Source organism: Camelus dromedarius, chromosome 6 (assembly GCF_036321535.1).
Source record: "Camelus dromedarius isolate mCamDro1 chromosome 6, mCamDro1.pat, whole genome shotgun sequence".
Classification (NCBI taxonomy): domain Eukaryota; kingdom Metazoa; phylum Chordata; class Mammalia; order Artiodactyla; family Camelidae; genus Camelus; species Camelus dromedarius.
Window position 1 is genome coordinate 20,566,833 of NC_087441.1, and position 19,834 is coordinate 20,586,666.

The following is a 19,834-nucleotide window of genomic DNA, read 5'->3' on the forward strand; positions in this document are numbered from 1 at the left end:
CAGCAGTGTAATTAAGAAACTATTGAGGTTTGAAGAAATGAGATTTTTTTTTTTTTGCGTGTACATACATATGTTCATTTTCATATTCTTTTTCATTAAAGGTTATTAGAAGATATTTAACATAATTCCCTGTGCTACACAGAAGAAATTTTTTAAATCTATTTTTACAAACAGTGGCTGACATCTGTAAATCTCAAACTCCCAGTTTATCCCTTCCCACCCTCTTTCCCTGGTAGCCATAATATTGTTTACTACGTCTGCAAGTCTGTTTCTGTTTTGTAGATGAGTTCATAATGTCCTTTTTCCTTTAGATTCCACATATGTGTGATAGCATGTGGTATTTTTCTTTCTCTTTTTGGCTTACTTCACTTAGAATGATGATCTCTAAGTCCATCCATGTTGTTGCAAATGGCATTATTTTATTCTTTCTTATGGCTGAGTAGTATTCCGTTGTGTATATATACTAAAATTTCTTTATCCAGTCATCTGCAATGGACATTTAGGTTGTTTCCATTTCTTGGCTATTGTATATACTGCTGCTATGAACATTGGGGTGCATGTGCCTTTTCGAGTTAGAGATTCCTCCAGATATATGCCCAGTAGTGGGATTGCTGTATCATGTGGTAAGTCTATTTTAAGTTTTTTGAAGAATTTTCATACTGTTTTCCATAATGGCTGCACCAAGCTACATTCCCACCAGCAGTGTAGGAGGGTTCCCTTTCTTCCACACCTTGAGAAGAGGTCTTTTTGAAACATATTTAGGCTTCAAATAAATTATTAATTGATTATGGTGGCTGAGACATTTTTCTAGCTTTTTTTTGTGAAAAAAACAGGTTGAGATATATTTAGGGCATCTAAGGAAAAATATGGACAGGTATATCCCCAAGGAAAGGACTCAGCTGAAGTTAGAAAATTTGGAGTTATCTGTAATATGGTAAACAAATATGATGTCGTATTTGAAGATAAATAATGCCAAATTAAGACTAGAGGATTGTCAGTATCTAAATTATGGTTAAGAGAGCACAAGCTAGCATGTGAGCCCAAGAAAAAACGGCCAAAGATGCAGGGAAAAAGCCAGGTGAATAAAGAAAGAGAGCATTTCAAGGGAAGAGAGTCTTCAACTAACACAATTATTGTCATCACATTACTGATCACTATCTATGTCATTTTATTCATTTATTTGATTTTTTTTTTGTCATTCTCCCACTTACTAGAATATAAGCTTCATGAATATAGGGACCCATCACTTCTGTCCACTTATGTATTCTTTGTGTCTAGTACAGAGGCAGGTATTCAAAAGTATTTGTTCAATCAATATAAAAGAAAGTCATTTACAATGAGAACTGAAACATGTCCGTTGGATTTACTATATAGCAGTTTTAGTGACTTCTTCAAGAGCTATGTACTAGTCTGCTTGGGCTGCCAAAACAAAACACTTTAGACTGGAAGACTTAGACAACAGAATATATCTCTTATAGTTTTGGAAACAAGACGTCCTAGACCCAGGTACCAGTAGATCCAGTTTCTGATGAGATCTCTCTCTTACTGGCTGGTAGGCAGTCACCTCACTGTGTCTTCACATGGCTCTTGTTGTGTGTGCGTGGTGAGAGGGAGAGGAAGTCCCTCTAGTGTCTCTTATTCTGGGAACCCTGATTTAGTTGGATCAGGTCCCATGCTTATGAACTTATTTACCTTTAATTACTTCCTTAGAGACTCATCTCCAAATACAGCCACACTGGGAATGAGGGACCCCACATATTAATTTGGGGGGAGCACACACATTAAGTCCATGACAAGCTGTAAAATACAGTAGTAGAAACTTAAGTGAGGTTGGAGTGAATTGTGTGTCAGAGAATGTAATTAATCTCAGCAAAATATTAGCAAACCAAATTCAAGAACACATTAAAAAGATTATACACCATGGTCAAGTGGGATTTATCCCTGGGATGCAAGAATATTTCCACAGGGCTCGCTTCAGCAGCACATATACTAAAATTGGACCAATACAGAGAAGATTAGCATGGCCCCTGCACCAGGATGACACACAAATTCGTGAAGCATTCCGTATTTTTTGACACAACATTATAAACTGACTATACTCCAATAAAAAAGAATGGTTCAACATATGCAAATCAATAAATGTTCATTACATCAATAAAATGAAAGGTAAAAATCACATGATTATCTTAATAGATGCAGAAAGGAGAATATCCCGCCATTTGTGACAACACAGATGGCCCTGAGTACATTATGCTGAGCAAGATGTGTCAGAAAGATAAAGACAAGAACTGTACGTTATCATCTATGTGTGGAATCTAAAAAAGTCAAACCTGTGAAAAAACAGAGTAAAATGGTAGTTACCACAGGATGCAAGGTATGGGGTTAAGATTAGTGGTGTTTAAGGGTACAAACTTAGCAATGAATAATAAATAAGCCATACAGAGTCAATGTACAGCAAAGTATAGTGAATGCAGACAATAATGTACTCTAGTGACGTAATGTGATAAATATTGTTTCAATGGCAATCATATTACAACATATAAACATACCAAAGTGACATGCTGTACATCATTTACAAAATACAACATGTCAGATTTATCAAATACAAAAAGGAAAATGGAATTAACAACTTTCCATATGAGAAGTTTGGCTGAGAAGTTGCAGGGTGAGATAAAGCAAACGTTAGGAGTTGTACATTGAAGGTGTTTTTAAAATTTATTTCATGTGAGATATTTTCTGTGTTTGCTTATTTATTTTATATGAAAAAGACAAAAGGAAAGATGAGGTAGGAAGAGAGAGGAGATGAAGAGGTGAAGGTAGGAGGTGAGAACAGGGACAATCAGTAGCAGGTGTTTTCTGAAAAGGCTGAAAGGGGCAAGATCCAAAGCACAGATGAGTGCTTGGCTTTAGATGGGAAGATATGTGTTTTGTAACAGTTAAAAGGCAGAAGCAATTGGAAGCAGATGCAATGAGGTTTAGGGGTAGAAAGACAAAGAATTTCCATTGGCTGGTTCCAATTTTCTCTTTAAAGGAGAAGGTCTGGGCCTCTGTCAGGTGTTAAGTGGTGAGTGGTTCAGTGGGGAGAGAAGGGACAAACCAGGAAAATGCATCCGGGTCCTATGACACTGCATCCAGGTGCGTGGTGAGTGAGCACTAAGCGCGGTGGTCTCTGTGTGATGCCTTGTGATGTGATGTCTTCTTGTAGTACCCAGCTTGGTGAGTAGAGACAAGAGAAATAGATGGTTCATTCAGAATGGTTGTTTGTTGTTTTTGCTTGCTTGTTTTCATATTCCTATATTTTCGTTTGAGACAGGTTCAGAATGAAAGAAAGAAAATTAGGAGACCAGAGTAGTGGGTGAATAGGTCTATTGGACTCATGTGGTTCCTGAGATTTTCTTTAAAATATCTAGAGCATTACAAATACCTAGGAAAGAATGTTAGATTGCATTTCAAAGAACATAGAAAAGAATAGTTGATTGTACCCTAAAATAGATCTTCTCTATTATTGGCTTACAGTATTTCGGTCTTTGGCTTCATAGCACTTAGCATTAATTATAACGTATATTTATTTGTGTGTTTATTTGTTCAATGTCTGTAACTTCTAGTATCATAAACTTGTAACTGTAGCTATTTGCCTCTCTATTTAGTTGAACACTGCTGGTGCTTAATAGTATTTATTGTGTTGAATGTATAGAGTTCATGTAATAATTTTCCTTTAAATACTAGCATAAGGTTCTGTTCATGTACAGGGGTCACTTCTTGTTTGCTAAGCTGATTTCAGATTAGTGATTAATGAAAAGACAGTAGGTTCTGGAATCTAAGTGATGCCAGATAAATTACATAAGCTCTCAGAGTCTCAGTAGTCTCATCTGTAGAAAACACACATCAGAGAAGAAAAGCTTGTTATCTAAAATACTACAAATTGAAGCTACTTCTACACTTCAGGAAAGCAGGGGAATCTAACCCAGGGGAAAGTGATTATGAAAGAGTAGGCCCTATTTAGTTTTAGTGAAATAAATTGAGAAAAGCAAGAATTTAATTATTCTGCATAATAAAGAATTAAGAAATGGTGAGCAATCTAATAGTCCCCAATAGAGTTGTTTCGGGGGAGGATCAGACAGGAAATACGATAAAAGGCTTTAGGTTGAAGATGTGCAGCCCTGAAATGACAGCATTAGGGGAGGGCTATGGAGCCCCGAGCCCGCCCTGGATTGTCTATGGCAGTGAGGAGCAGCAACTTACGGGAGAGGAGTAGTAACTGACGTACAATAGTCAATTTTGAATGATTGCTTTTGTGTTTTGTAATTGCTCTTTCATATCCAGAGAACCTAGATACTGTGTGTGTTTTGCCCCCCTAGGGAATTCAGGTGAAAAAAGCCAGGATTTTCTACGGAGTAAAGAGATGTCATGAGAAGATGATAGTCACAGGATTGGTGGAGAAACAGCCAGAAGTACTGCACGAAATTCTAATCAAGAGATTTATCACACCAAACAAACCTTAGAAACCAAACACATATTGGGGAGGCCACTTGAGATCTCACCGTTAGGAGGGATAGCATAGGCTCGTATTATTTCATTTGACGATTTAAAGAACGATTTACCTCAGAGTACTTTAGATTACAAGAAGTTCATAACCATCTACCATGGCAGAATTTGTGGCTGGGAACAAATAAGATAATGTCAGCGCAGCTGTTAGCACATGCAGCACCTTTGTGCAAATTAGAATAAAAAGCAAACTCTTTGGTGGATGAATTAGGAAAAGGTGCCAATTTTGGAAGGATGCATCCTGCTTTAAAGGTACAGTCCCTGCCAGGGTGTGCAGATTTCCTTGCTCTGTGGCCAGGAACCTCTGTGTGGTGCAGACTGCACCAATTTTATATAGCAGCCCTTGGATAATATAAGTGCCCTGTATACATTAGGCATGCAACAAAGTGGTAGTGATGCATCCTGGATTACATTAGACCACAATACTGCTCGTTTCTGGAAATTAGAGTAGATATGCTGAAGATAAAGGATTTTCGGTTTTCCCTCCAATGGTCCAATGGATCTAAATTCAAGTATGTGCATGTGTTTGTATATGCGTGTGTATCCATGCATGCACAAATGTACAGGTCTCTGCTTACAAAGTTGGTTTTTGTTGTTTCTTTGAAGTTGCTGATGTCAAATGTATGTATCATAGGAAATTTGATTTATCTCTACTAACTCTTTCAAATACAAATACATTCTACAGACTTTGTTTTAAAGAGGATCTCACAAGGTATCTTGTTTTAGTTTAAATGAACATCCTGGGATGGCTTCTCCTCTCTCACTACAGTCTCAGCTGCACAGATAGCTCAGGCTCCCGGAGCCAGGCTGCCCTGAGGGCAGAATGTGAGCCTCTAACGTTTCATTGTGTTCCAGCCTCCTGCAGCTCTCCACAGGCTCCCCCGCTGATTCTAATGAATGGGCCTTCAGGTGGAGTTGTGACTCATGCTTTTCTGACCTTGGGATAAAACGACAGTTACACACATCTTTTCTAAAATATTGAGCTTCTCTACCCTAAATTCTTGTGTCCTTACTGCTTAATAGTTGACTATCTTAGCTATAATGTGGCTACATCAATCCTCTGCAGAATTAATGATGTTCTAATTGTACTGTTACCTGCCTTGACATATATTTTCCAATTCCCTCTTCTTGGATTAATCTCCAGTTCTCCTAATTACTTGGTAAACTGAAATTTTTCAGGTGATGAATTGAACCAGCTTTCCTGATAGATAACACCAGACATTATTTATGTTCAACCTTCATGTGCAGGACACAGATTTTGGAAATAAGTCTAACAGTTGATGGGAAATATGCTCCTGGCTACACATAAAAGAGCATCTAAATGCATCTAAAATGCTCATCCCGCAAGGTAGTGGGAATGATATCTGTTGAACTTGAACGGTAAATAATGGGATCATGGCATTTCAAAACATTAAAAACAAACATGACGACAACATTATACAGTTTAAACAAGATAAACAAATTCTGTGTGTACAGTAATGAGGTGGATATTGCTAGTTATTTATCCGGTATTGATTTCTTCTTCCTTTTCCGTAACAGAATGCTAATTTAGTTTATGTATGCATTTCTCTCCTACACTGTCCATGCTTCAGGGAAATCTGATCCCAAGATTAATTCCAAGAATGAGTCAGATTGGACTAAAGGAAATCCCAGCTCTCTTGCTAATGATCAGCTCAGGAGTAAGTTTGCGGTCCAATGTTGTCCAGTCAAATATGAGATTAGGTTTTCTGATTAGGTCTTTTAGGAAAGTTTTCCCTTAGTCTTAAGTCTCTGTAAATCAGTTCTCTCTCTCCTGAAAAATATGAGCAACTATATGAAGTTGCTGGCAGTCATTCTACAATCTGATTTTTCAATGAGTCAGACAATTCAGACCTACCTCTGGACTTGGTCTCCCATGAGCTAATACATTTCCTTACTGTTAAGTATGTCCGGTTCAGTGGGACTAACGCTAATGGCAATAAACACAATGTCACACAAATATATGCATAGTAAAAACCTGATAAAGAGGATGAAAAAAAACTGAACTAGGTGTGATAGGGAATTTAGTTTAGGGGTAAGAGAAATCCTCTTTGAAGAGATCCTGTTTAAGCTGAGATCCAAAGAACAATTTTACCAAGTGAAGAATCAGGGAAAGGATATTCCACGCAAAGGCCCAGAGGTAGGAAATTTGTTGGCACTTTTGAGAACTCAGAGAAACTTACTGTGACACAATCAATCAAGTATCAGGAGAAAGCAGGGAAATAGGAAATTGGTACGAAATGAGGCTAGGAATATAAGTAATGACCAGGTACTACAGGATATTTAAAGTATTGGAGTGTGAACGAAAAAATACTGCAAACAAAGAACGCTGAAACCATCAAGTCATCAGCGGCTGCCTCCACTCCCACTCCCCCCACCCCCGCCCAGTGAAGATAAGCCTGCAGCCCAGCCTCTGCAGCTCAGTGCACCCTGAGGGGACTCAGAATAAGAAAGGACAGGACACTGGCCCTAGGTAGCCAGGTGCTTGTCAAAGGAATGAATTCAATGAGCCCAAATGTTTGCTTCCTCCCATACATAGAAAAGCACTAAATTCTTTAACTTGAGATACCAGGTTGTCTTTAGATAACAAGTAATCTTTTATTGTTCCAACTACCTGGTCTTTGTTGCAAAGCTCCCATATATCCTAGCTCCTCCCCTACCTCTTCGGAGCAGTCCCCCAGAGCGATGTGAGAGGCTGTCATCCTGGCTCGAGTCCTCCCACCAAATAAAACATAACTCTCAGCTTCTAGGCTGTGCATTTATTTCAGTGGATAGAAGGCATCATGAATTCAGTGAAATATCATAATATTTCATTATGAAAATAATACACACATATCTATGTATAACTGAATTGCTGTGCTGTACGCCAGAAATGAATACAGCATTGTAAGTCAACTATACTTCAAGAAAAAATATGTAAGGTTTTGTAAGTGTAATGGTTCTTTTCTTTTTCACATTGTCCCCGCCCACATTAATAACCATAACAGGGGGAGTGAGCGCCTTAGCAGGCATGACCCTGAGCAGAGAGGGGGAATGTGTCCGCACCCAGGTTCCCACTTTCGTCCTTTTCTATTGGTGGAAACAGAATGGCCATATGTCACATTTTCTTTCTTATGCGGCCAACTTAATTAGTTCAATTTTTAAATATGAGAACCAATTTTGCCTGCCCAATTTTTAGTTAACCTAAATCAAAGGTTGCATTTAATTCCTGTGGGTTGTTTGGGTAAATAAGACAAAGATTTTTGTTATCTATGCTTAGTGATAAGCTTGGCTGTATCTTTTTATTAGCAACATACTAGAAGTATATAACTATTGAGAACTCCCAAAGAACATGTAACTCAGAACAGTGAGCCTTCCTACTAATCTTTCTTGATCATTGTGCTTTTGTTAGCTTCGTGTTTCACCTACCATGAGTACACCAGAATCTCCACAAAATACTGATGGGAAAGCAGAGGGAAATAAAACTAATGAGATTGGACCTAGAAGGATTTACATAGGTGAACGGCTCTTCCCTGAGTAGGTGACTAGAAGGAGTCTAAATCAAGGGGCATTGAAGAACAGACACTGGTCTATTCATAGCAGCTGAAATTAAGAGCACTTTAGTCTATTAACAGTAGATGAATTGAAGAAAGTCTGTATTTGATGGGTGAGATACAGTAGCCAGATTTCTCAGGGTGGCAACACAAAATTAAGTAGACAAGAATTTTATGATTTAGGGAAAACACAGATCATGGGGAATAGAGTTTCCTCCCAAAGAGAAGATGATGTCAAAGTTTAGAGCGATTGACAAATAGGTTGAGAATCAGTCAAAGCTCCAGATCCAGTGGGAAAATAGAAAGGTAGTGAGAAACCAACACATATAACCGTTAAAAATAATAGGAACAGGAACAAGTTGTAATTTCTTACTGGTTTCTTCATTAATCAATAAGTTCAATAAAATCTCTGAGACATGTTCAAAAATGTAGCAATCACAATACAAGTACAGCAACAAAAAAGCTGTTACCATCACCATTAATGTAATGAAAACTGTTAACATTCCCATTTTTCATACTAAGCACTTTGCAAACATTCTCTCTCTCATAACATATATGTGGTGATGAGTGCTTACCTACCCAATATTCACTGAGAGGAAAAAAAATTCAAAGTAAATTATTATCTGAGGAATGTCCCTTATTACCTTACTGAGACAAAATCCACATAGTTTAACTATGTTATATGTATATTTTATACTTCCAGGCCAAAATAAAATCAGAATCAAAATTTTGAGAATTTACCTTACCTCTGTGTTTCATAAATAATAACTTCTAGAAGATGTCCTCAAAGCCCTAAATCCTGAATTAACCCAGAGAAAGAACACTGGTATAGACTAAAGGCCTTATGTCCTTTTTTTTGGGGGGGGGGGGTAATTAGGCTTATTTATTTATTTATTGGAGGTACTGGGGATTGAATCTAGGACCTCATGCATGCTAGGCATGCACTCTACCACTGAGCTATACTGTCCCCCAGGCCTTATGTCCTTGAGTCCAAAATTTTTGATAAAGATGTCACATAGGTTGACTAAATTCATTCATTATCAACTGACCAAGGATCACTAGGCACAAAAAATTTAGTGGACTCAGTATGATAATGAGGAATAATAACAGTGATTAGATATTTATAGAGGGCTTGGCTTAGAAGACAAGTGAGAAAATTCTAAATTTTTATTTGGCAGCTCATATATTAGCTGTTAAAAAGGAATTTCCCAAATTTAAAATTCCTTTAAAACAATCACTTAGTTCATTCATGACGGGTCCGCAAGGGAAATGAAATTATTCACAAAAACAGGAAGAGACAACCTGAGTCCAATGAACTGAATAAACTCCTGGCGCTTGAATCCATGCCAGGCTTGCTCTCATTTATGGTTTTATTTTCCTTGGGCTCTCTTCCTGCTCCAGCAGAGTGTGGCTTTGAAATTATAATTTCAAATGAAGCTAATAATAACTTGTTTTGCTCAAGCTGCTTCTAGCAAAGTATAAAATCCCATGTTGATTTACCCTGTTTGAGTCAGTGAAAGCCAAAAACAATCAGTATGACATAAAAGATAACTACATTTCCCTTTCAAATTTGCATATTGCTGGGGGAAGAGAGTCAAAATAATTTTCACATGTTTTCTGGTTGGGCAAATATATTTCAAGACTTTTTGCTTGAATTATATAGCAGCAGTAGCAACAGTGCATACCTTAATTCCATTTTGAATAGCGGGTGTAGTGCCCTTTAGGATGCAATGAAATGGTTAATTGGTTAGAGAGGTTTCAGAAATATATTCAGTAACTGACTTGTGGACAGTTGCAAATAATCCATCATGAAGCATCCAATTATTTTTTAAGTTACACAAGTACCCTACTCATGGATGAGTGAGCTAACAGAAGATATTGAAGAATAAATATTTGTCAAAAGAATTAAAACTATACATAAAATTATTGTTATTTATTTTTTAGTTGTGGCAGAGGTAATTTGGTTTGTTTGTTTGTTTGTTTATTTTTGGAGGAGGTACTGGGAATTGAACCCAGGATCTCATGCATGCTAATCCTATGCTTTACCATTTGAGCTATACCCTCCCCTTGGTTTATTTATTTATCTACATTTATTCATTTATTTATTTGATGATGTCAAAAGGGCCAGAAAGTCACAGGTGGATCAGTCAGGGCATGAAGATTCAAGTAAATTTTATAATATGAAAATAGAATCCTGTTTAATTTACCGCTGTTCATGAAAACTATATAGTTTAACAACTCATTCTAATAACAAAACTCATATGAAAGCTCCTTCACTTCATGTTCAGTTTAATATTTTTAACCACTAGAGCAGGCATTCCTCCATGTAATACTACAGTTTTACATTTACATAACACATATACCTCCTCCTTTATTTTAATATTACCATGAACAATTGACATAGAAAAATCTTTTGCTGTATTTGGTTTTAAAGAAATAACCATTTCCCTGTCATTACTTATTTCCCATTTATAATCCACAGATACAAACCTACCTAAAATTTGTGGCCCTTTTCTTGTGCATTTATCCTCTAGAGTGGGGTCTTCCCATCTCCACTCGATATATGACCCAGTAGATACATGTGTAACTGTTCAATTAATTAGGAAAGATCCTCACTGAATTAATAATTCTTTCCTTTTGATATCACTAGTTATGATGAGATTGTCTTTTGTAATACCTCTTTAAATGATGTTACGGTCTTAACTTCTTATAATCTGTGTCTCACATTCTGCTAAGTTTAGTTACATTTTGTTTTAAAATTTGCCAGGAAAGAGATCAATGTGTTTGCTCACAGAGTAATTTTTAGGATGGTCTGGAATGATGTCTGAGATCTAATAAAATGAAGTGTAAAAGGGAGGCAAATGGAAATCCTGTGTTGAGAGCTTAAAAAATACAAATTTTGGAAAAATATAATTTAATGGCATATGGGAAAGAAAAATATTTAGGAACCTACGATTTATTGTATGCTCCATTTGTGTTAACAGCGTGATGGCATTGCCAATAATGTTCATACGCTTTTAGGTTACCTTTGTAGACACAAAGGTGTTTTGTTTATCCTATACCTCAGTTCTGGAGGAATATCATTCCCAAATTAATCTAGTGAAAGGTGGAATGGCCAAATTAATCTCTGACAAAGTAGGCTACAGAGTACAGATCAGTGATAAAGAAGAACATTTCATAATTATAAGGGCCCAGTTCATTATAATATAACAGTCTTAAACATGTATGTACTTAAAATAGTTTCAAAGCATGTGAAGGAAGGACTCATAAAACTTCCAGAAGAAAACAAAAACTCCAGAATTATAGCTGGAGATTTTAATATTTCTTTCTCAATAACTGAGTGAACTAACTGAGCAATACTCAGTAAATAAACAAAAGACTTGAAAAATATTACTAACCAGCTTGTCCTAAACAGTATGTACAGAAAACTATCCAACAACAGTGAAATACACATTCTTCTCAAATGCACCTAGAATATTTACCAAAATAGATTATATTGGGGGTCATATAACAAGTCTCATTAATGTTTAAAAATTTTTCAATTATGAAATATGTTCTATGATCATGGTAGAATTAAATCAGAAATGGAAAAGAAACAGCATTTGAAAACTCTCAGATATTTGCAAACTAAAAACAAAACAAAACAAAAACCCAAAATACACTTCAAAATAACCTGTGAGTGAAAGAGGAAATCAAACAGGAAATTAGAAGTTATTTCAAATGAATAAAAATGAAAGCACAACACTATCAGAATTAAAAGAGCACTTATAGGGAAATTTATGGTGCTAAACATCCACATAAAAAAATAAGAAATGACTTAAACCAAGGACTTTTGCTTCCTCCTTAAGGAAATGGGAAAAAACTAATTAAAAGGAAAGTAAGTAAAGAAATAAAAGGATAAAGAGTAGCAGCCAATGAGTAGAAAACAGAGAAATCAAAGAGAAAAGCAAAGAAAGAGAAAGCTGGTTTCTTGAGGTCAATGAAATTGATAAAACTCTAGCTAGATGAAACACACAAAAAAGGAAAAGACAAATTATAATTATCAGGAATAACCATTAAAATCACCACAGATTCAATAGGTATTACAATGATTATGAAGGAATGAGTAACTTTATGCGAATAAATTTGACAACTTGAATGAAATTGACAAATCTCTGACAGGCACAATCTATTGCAGTTCACTCAAGAAGAACAGGTAACCTAAATAGAACTATACATATTAAAAACTTAAATTGTAGTATAAAATCTTCTCACAAAGAAAATTCCAGCCTGAGATGAATTTACTGGTGAATCCTACTAAACATTTAAGGATAGAATAATTCCAATTCTACATAAACTCTTCCAGTAAAGAAGAGAAGGGAATATTATTCAACTCACCCTATAAGTTCAGAATTACTCTGATATCAGACACTAAAAAAAGTATAAATCAGTATCACTTATGAACAGAGGTGCAAAAATTCTTTAAAAAAATCAAATAAGACCAAATCATATATAAAGAGAATAATAATTATAACCAGTTTCCCTAGAATACAAGGTTAATTAAACATATGAAGTTTATCTATGTAATTAATCATAAAAATAAAACAAAAATAAAAACAAAACAAAATTATATGATCATCTTAGAAGACACAAAAAAGCATTTGACTGTTTCCAAAATATATTTCTGGTAAAAAACAAAACTCTCAGCAAATTATGAATAGAGTTGACTTGATTAAGGGCATCTATGGAAAACCTACAGATAACATCATAAAAGACTGAAAACTTTTCTCTTAAAATCAGGAAGGATAAAGGGCTCTTCCTTCTCACTTCTATTCAGCATCCTACTGGAGGTTCTAGCCAGTGCAATCAGGAAAGAAAAAAATAGGATGGGATAAAGCTGCTTTATTCACAGATGACATGATTATGATTATCTATGTAGAAAATCCTATGACATCTACCAAAAGGAGCTACTAGATAGAATTAATAAGTGAGTTTAGCAAGATTGTTCATGGATTAGAAGATTCATTCTTGTTCAAGAGATCAATTTGCCCTCAAATGATGTATAGATTTAACACAACCCCAATAAAAATCTCACCAGATATTTTTGTAGAAATTGACAAGTTGATTCTAAAACTCATATAGAAATGCAAATATAGCCAAAAGAATTTGAAAAAGCAAAATAAAATTGAAAAATTAATACCACCTGTCCTCCAGTAAAAGTAAGGATGCAAGTAAGAAAGAAATTCACCAGCATATGAGCCCCTGTTGGTGTTTTGACTCTGTTCCTCAATCTGCCTGTTATTTACTTTGCAGAGTCCTCAGGTGGTTGATTTTTGAATTCTGTCTAGAGATTTAATTTGTAATGAGGGGAAGAGGTAGGATGTAGTCAGTTTACTGCAGCTTGGCTGGTACAAGTAGTCTTTAATAATTTTTTAAAAGAATCAATTTGTAACATTTTTGATCCTCTATGTTCTAAGTTTGCTTCATATGTTATTAATTTTTGTGTTCATGCTTATTATTTTCTTCTTTCTTTGAATTTGATTAATATGTGATGTTTTGATGCTAACAGAAGTTCTACATGTCAAAATTCAATGGGAAAAAGGAAGGCCTTCAGTCCTACAGCATTCAACTTCTGAGCAAAGGCTCTGAACTATTTTTTTTTTTTTGTCATCATCCTTCTAATAAAAGGCATGTTTTTTGTCTTTACTCTCTGAAATCTCCTCCTTTTTTCGTCACAGTGTTAGACTGTAATTTTATGCAAAACCAAATGAATAGTGCTCATGATTTAGTGATTTGAGGGATTTTGCATACCAAACACATTATAACATACGGGATAAGAACAAAGAATTCTAGAGTGGGCAAAATCTGGATTCAATTCAGATCTATCATATATCAGCTGTATGACCTTGAAACAATTGCTTAAAGAGTCCTCAAATCCTTTATCTATAAAATTGAAGTAGTAATAGCTACTGGCCATGGTTATGAGGATTAAAGAAGATTTTGCACATGAGGCGTCTAGCACATGGTTAGCATGTGGTAAGCACTAAGTTAATGGTAGCTACACATTAATCTTAGGACAGTGAATATTTTAATTGATGACACTTCTTCTGCAGTTTTGTAACATTTCATTAAATGATTTTTATTTTTTAAGCTTTGTACTTTAATGGTTTTAATTTTGTGTGACATTTAAATTGAAAAACTAGAGGGAAACTCTATTGTCATGATATGAAGTAGGAGCTGGAATTCTACATTCAGAAATAGTATATCCACTCCTGTTGGACTGAAGGGAGAAGTTTGTCTTTGATAACTTCCTTGAAAGATCCTACATAGAGGCTGTTGTTGGATATCTTATCCCTGCCTATTTTATAAAGCCAAATATGCCTCTCTGTGGTTATTTAATGGACTTGATTAGCTAGATGCTTCTCTGCATGGTAAGGATTAATTTAGAAAGCTAATAAGCATCACGTACAGGGCATATTTATTTTGAAGCAAAACAGAAAAAACTTTTGAAGCGAACTGATTCCAAATGCACTAATTTGAATTTGTCTGCTTCACTTGAGCTCTGTTATACTTTTTGAGATCATTGAATGTGAATAATGAACTGATCTTAATTCACATATTTGGAGGGGCACGGAATAGACAAATTCAAGTTTGAACAGTCTTCACATTTTTGAGTTTTATTCTGAAATTTTCTATTTTGTAGAGGGAAATAATAAAAATAAAATCTAAGTTTTAACATTAAATGGTCTCATGATTGATTCTTTTATTAACTAAAAGCTTATTAAAGCCCAACCTACTACAGAAATGAAATAAAATTTCATTCACCTTAAAGAAATAATAACTCTTACAGCACTCTATTATAAAGTACTGAGGTGGTGTATAAGTACCTTAAGCAAACTAACACAGTAAACAGAGGGGACCCAGCTGTTGGTTTCACTGATAGTCTCTGTGTTTTTCCTTTCTATTTCACTTATTTCTGCTCCTATCTTTATTATTTTTTTCTTTGCTTGCTTTGGGTTTTATTTTGCTTTTATTTTTCCAATTTCTTAACATGATAAATAGGCTCATTGATCTGAGACTTTTTTTTTAAATATGCAAGTAATGTTACATGTAAGCACTACTTTAATTAAATCTCATTGTATTGAGGTAAATTATGTCCCCCTCAAGAGATATGCTGAAGAAATAATCCCCAGTACCTGTAACAGTGACCTTATCTGGAAGTAGGATCTTTGCAGAAGTTATCAAGTTAATTTAAGGTCATCATCCTGGCTTCTGGTGAGCCCTAAATCCAATGACTGGGATCATTAAAAGAGAAAGGGAGAGAGATTTAGATAGAGAGACTCGGGGAAGAAGGCCATGTGAAGAATGAAGCAAGACTGAACTGATGCAGCCCTAAACCAAAACCAATAAACAAGCAAGCAAACCCCACCCATATACCTGAAACCACAAAAGGCAAGGAAGAGGAAAAGATGGAATCTCCCCTAGAACCTTCAAAGGGAGCATGACCCTGCCAACACCTTGATTTGGACATCTAGCCTCCAGAATTATGAGAGAATAAAATCTGTTGTTTTAAACCACCTAGTCTGAAGTACTTTGTTACAGCAGGGTTAGGAAACTAAAATGCCCATACATTTTATATTTTTTTTCACCTTCATTCAGTTAAAAATATTTTCAAACTTCCCTCTTAATTTTTCTTTAATCTATAGGTCAAGTAGAAATGTGTTGCCTGTTTTTTCCAATGTTTGAAAAATTTTCTCTTGCTACTGATTTCTAGTTTTAGAGGTATATTTTACATTATTTTATCTAAGTGGTAGTCACCTCCAAGGTTTGATGTGACTAGCATATCTCAATTTATCTTACCCAGATTTTTAGGGCTCCATAGCCATATCTGGCCACTAGCTGCTGTTTTAGATGGCATAGTCTGTCTTATTTGCATATTTTTACTTTTAACCTATCTGCAAGTGTGGGGGAATCGTTTCCTGATGGGGCAAACTTAACCACTGAGATAACTGAGGGGGAAGGAAGCTGAGTTGATCAATTCTCACATCTATAGGCTGCTCAGAGGAGAGATTTTTCTTTTCAGTCCATCCAGCCTTGCCTTTTGTGCCTGGTAACTGCACAAAGGTCCTGAAGTTTCTTTCCTTGTTCTTGATACTTTGTGAAGCAATTGCCTGTGTTGTAATCCAGTGTAATCCACCTGATGCATTTGCTTTATATCCATTTTTCTTTACCTTATTCCTCTTTTTTTTAACCATATCTTTCACAACTTTTTCAGCTGCCAAGTGTCAGATTTTAAACCTTGCCTTATCTTCTATTTTCTAGAGAATCTTGGCTAATACTGACACACTAAAATAATCCATCATGTTAACGGATGGAAACAAAAAGTTAACAATGAAAAGTCTATGTTCATCTCCATAGCTAGATCAAAGTTATTATAGAGGAGAAGATTATATTTAGAGTATCAATAAAATGATAAAATTATAAGAAACTGAACAATATTATCTGACAGATGTTTTTAAATCCTGAAAGAAACAAGGTTTTTTATTTCCTCAGATACACAATTTGACTATGAATTAGGAAAAAATGGGAAAAATAAATAAGCAAGAACAAGTAGAAAAATCCTGAAAAACATGACAAAAAATTGGAATAGTCATATAAGTTATTAAAACATATTGCAAAGGCTCTGTAATTAAAACAGTGTAATATTTTACCAGGAAAAACAAAGGGAGGGATGTAACCTAATAGAAAATGCAGAAACAAACACAAGGGCAAACATAAATTTAGTGTATGATAAAGATAATTGCTCAAAACAGCAACAACAAGAGACTTTTAAAATAAGTGATATTTGGGTAACTCAGATAATTTGTGAAAATACAAAATTAAGTTCTTTTCTTATGTCATACATTGAGGTAGATTTTCAAATCGTAAGAAATCTCAGTGGAAAAATGAAGGTGTATGAGCCCTAGGAATCTGAAAAGTGAATGAGTAACTCTTGAAACTCTACCTCATATCTAGAAGATCTAAAGAAATTATTAGTTTTTTAATTCAGAAGACTTTCTTATATGACAGATTTAAAAACACATTTTTTAAATACATGTTAGAGGAGATCCTAGATTGCCTGCCACCTGGTTGATGAAATAAAATTCATATTTTAAGGCAAGATGAGAGACATTTAAACGTAACACTTTTTCTCTGCCCATCCGGGCCTCCTCTCTCCCCTCTAGTGTGCATAGTGCATCTGCATTCTGAGTTAACTAGATCTTCCCAATGGCAGAAATAACTGCTCAACCATAAAGATTATTTTTAAAAAGTTCTGGTGTCAGCCATGTAACTCCTTAGAAGATAACAATGCTTTCTCAGTCCTGTAAAGGGTCATAATACCCACCACTTACCTTGTACGTGCAGACATATTTGGTGAACTTTATGTCCAATGCACTATATCATTTCCCTTAGAGATAGCCATCCAATAAAAATAGCCATGACTAGGTGACTTGAAATGATTGACCAAGTACATAGTTCTATAAGATCAGTAATTGTAATAGTGGAACTCTAGAGATGAGAAGAAGCAACAAGAGGGAACCATTTCCTGGATCACAGCAGACTAGTCAGACAGTTCAGAGACGTTGGCTCCCGTTCACAGGTCCTGGTCCAATAATAGCACGTTGAGGGGCCTATCAATGAAATTCCCACCTGACCTGGGAATGAGCATTCTTAGCGTTATGGGACAAATCAGTCATGAAATGCCTCCCAACCTTGGTCAAAATTAAGACCCAAAGGGAGGGAATTGTAAAATTAATTGCCCATCATCTAGTTTTACAAGAACCAAATTACTAGCCACTGCAATTGCTAACCTACAAGACACCCCACAAAAAATTTAGAGTGAAGATCAGGATGAGGCATTATGTGCTCTGGGAAAACTGGCAAAACCAGCCCTCAGAGAGTTACATAGTTTCAGGAGAAAATTTTATGAACCCAGTTTCTTGCATGTTTCCACCCTTAGAAAATCACTAAAATCCATTAACTAAGGTATTTGTTTCTCTCAAATAGCAGTAATCTTCTGCCAAGATATGTGCTTGATTGCATGCACCCCTTTGCCAAAATCACACGTGTACTGGCCTCCCCAACTTAACTCTCTGGGACAGTCCTTAGAGCTTTCTGAAAGACTGTCTCCTGGGTTATAACCTCAGTTTGATTTTAATACAATTCTCTATCTTTTTCTTAGATTGACTCATTTTTCAGCGCCATGGTAAAACTGGGAGGTTGTAAAATTTGATGTCATTAAATTATAATGTGGAAAATAGTGTACTAACTGGAAAGTTTTGGATATTAACAATGAAGACTTCGCTTGGCAATTTCATAATCCTTGGGAGTCTATCCCAAAGTTACATTGAAAAATTAAGCTCAACCTTATTGATATTTTATATATACGTATGGGTGTGGGTCTATATATATTTATATATAGACACAGATACACACACAAATAAATACTATTTATTGAATCCTGATACCCTTAGGCTCTGGCACAAAGCCAATCACATTATAGTTTACATATTATTATTAAGAATCTAATATTCACTATGCATTGGCTCATATTCAAACAAATTGAGTGAAGTCAGGCTTAGCACTTTTGATTCTCCTCTTATCCTTTTCCAACATTTAGTTTTGCTGCTTCAGAGTTCTTTTTTACTTTTTTTAATAATGATCTTCCTGGACTCAACTGATAGTTGGAGAGTTAGAAAGCACTTTTCTTTGGAACTTGTGATTGTAATTGAAGGGCTACACAGAAGAAGGTGAATAAGACATAATTTTCCCTCTTAGTTTGCCCAGGACACAGGGACACAGCAGGTCTGTAGTCATTGATCACAAGTGCCAAAGACACTCCAAACTTTCCTTCTTACCTTTTAATTTCTCTTTTGGGGATAGGAGTTATCATGGTAGGAGGAGAGGGTAGATTTGCAAAGCCATTTGAAAATGCTGGAATGTAGGCTGAGGGCTCACATCAAGAGTTTGTGAACACTCCCAATCTAAGCCAGACTTGGATCCCTGACACTCTTTTGATGTCTTGAACGCCACAAGATCAATGCAATCTCTATTATTCAGCAAACTGGCTGCAGCCTTGTGTAAGGATCATGGCTGCTAATGATGCGGTATTTAGTGTTCCTCATAAAACTTAGACACGTTGTATCTAATTCTGGGAGGTGCCATTGGTATTCCTGTTTTATGGATAAAAATATTGATGGTCAAAGAGGTTAAACCTCTTCAGAAGGGACTGAAAGTTTATCGCTTTACCCCTTCCTAAATTCAAGCACTACCCTGGAAACTAATAGATTATGAAAAACACTGAATTCTGAAATATGAAAAATGTGGCTCTGACCTAATCCCCAGCAAATCATTGCCTGAGAAAACTGAATGCTCTCAATGCTCCATAATTTTTGTGTCTTTAAATTTTAGTGGAAGATCACTCCTCTCTGTCTGAGTTCTATGCAGACCATAAATGAGGTCCTGGGAGGTAACAGGAAGCTGCTCTCCAACCTCAGAGGAGAGGAGTACTTCATCTTACTGAGGAGCGTGAGAAGAGCATTATTCTTCGTGGTACTCCCACATTTAGAGTCACCTGCCTGTGGGGCCCCAGGATTCTCCTATTGCTTCCACTTCCCTGCAGAAGCTCACCAAACAAACGACGACCTGCAATCTGTATAACATGGTGAGCAAATGAGTCAGACTCATCCAGAACTGAGGCGGGGGCAGGGAGGGAGGGT

General features: G+C 35.8%; 1 non-coding gene across 1 annotated transcript; it reads left to right on the plus strand.

Moving 5' to 3' along the window:
* Positions 1–1,965: 1,965 nt before the first annotated feature.
* On the plus strand, positions 1,966–2,072 carry LOC116154515 (U6 spliceosomal RNA). Its single transcript, XR_004138490.1, has one exon. It is a non-coding gene; the product is annotated as a U6 spliceosomal RNA (small nuclear RNA).
* Positions 2,073–19,834: the final 17,762 nt, after the last annotated feature.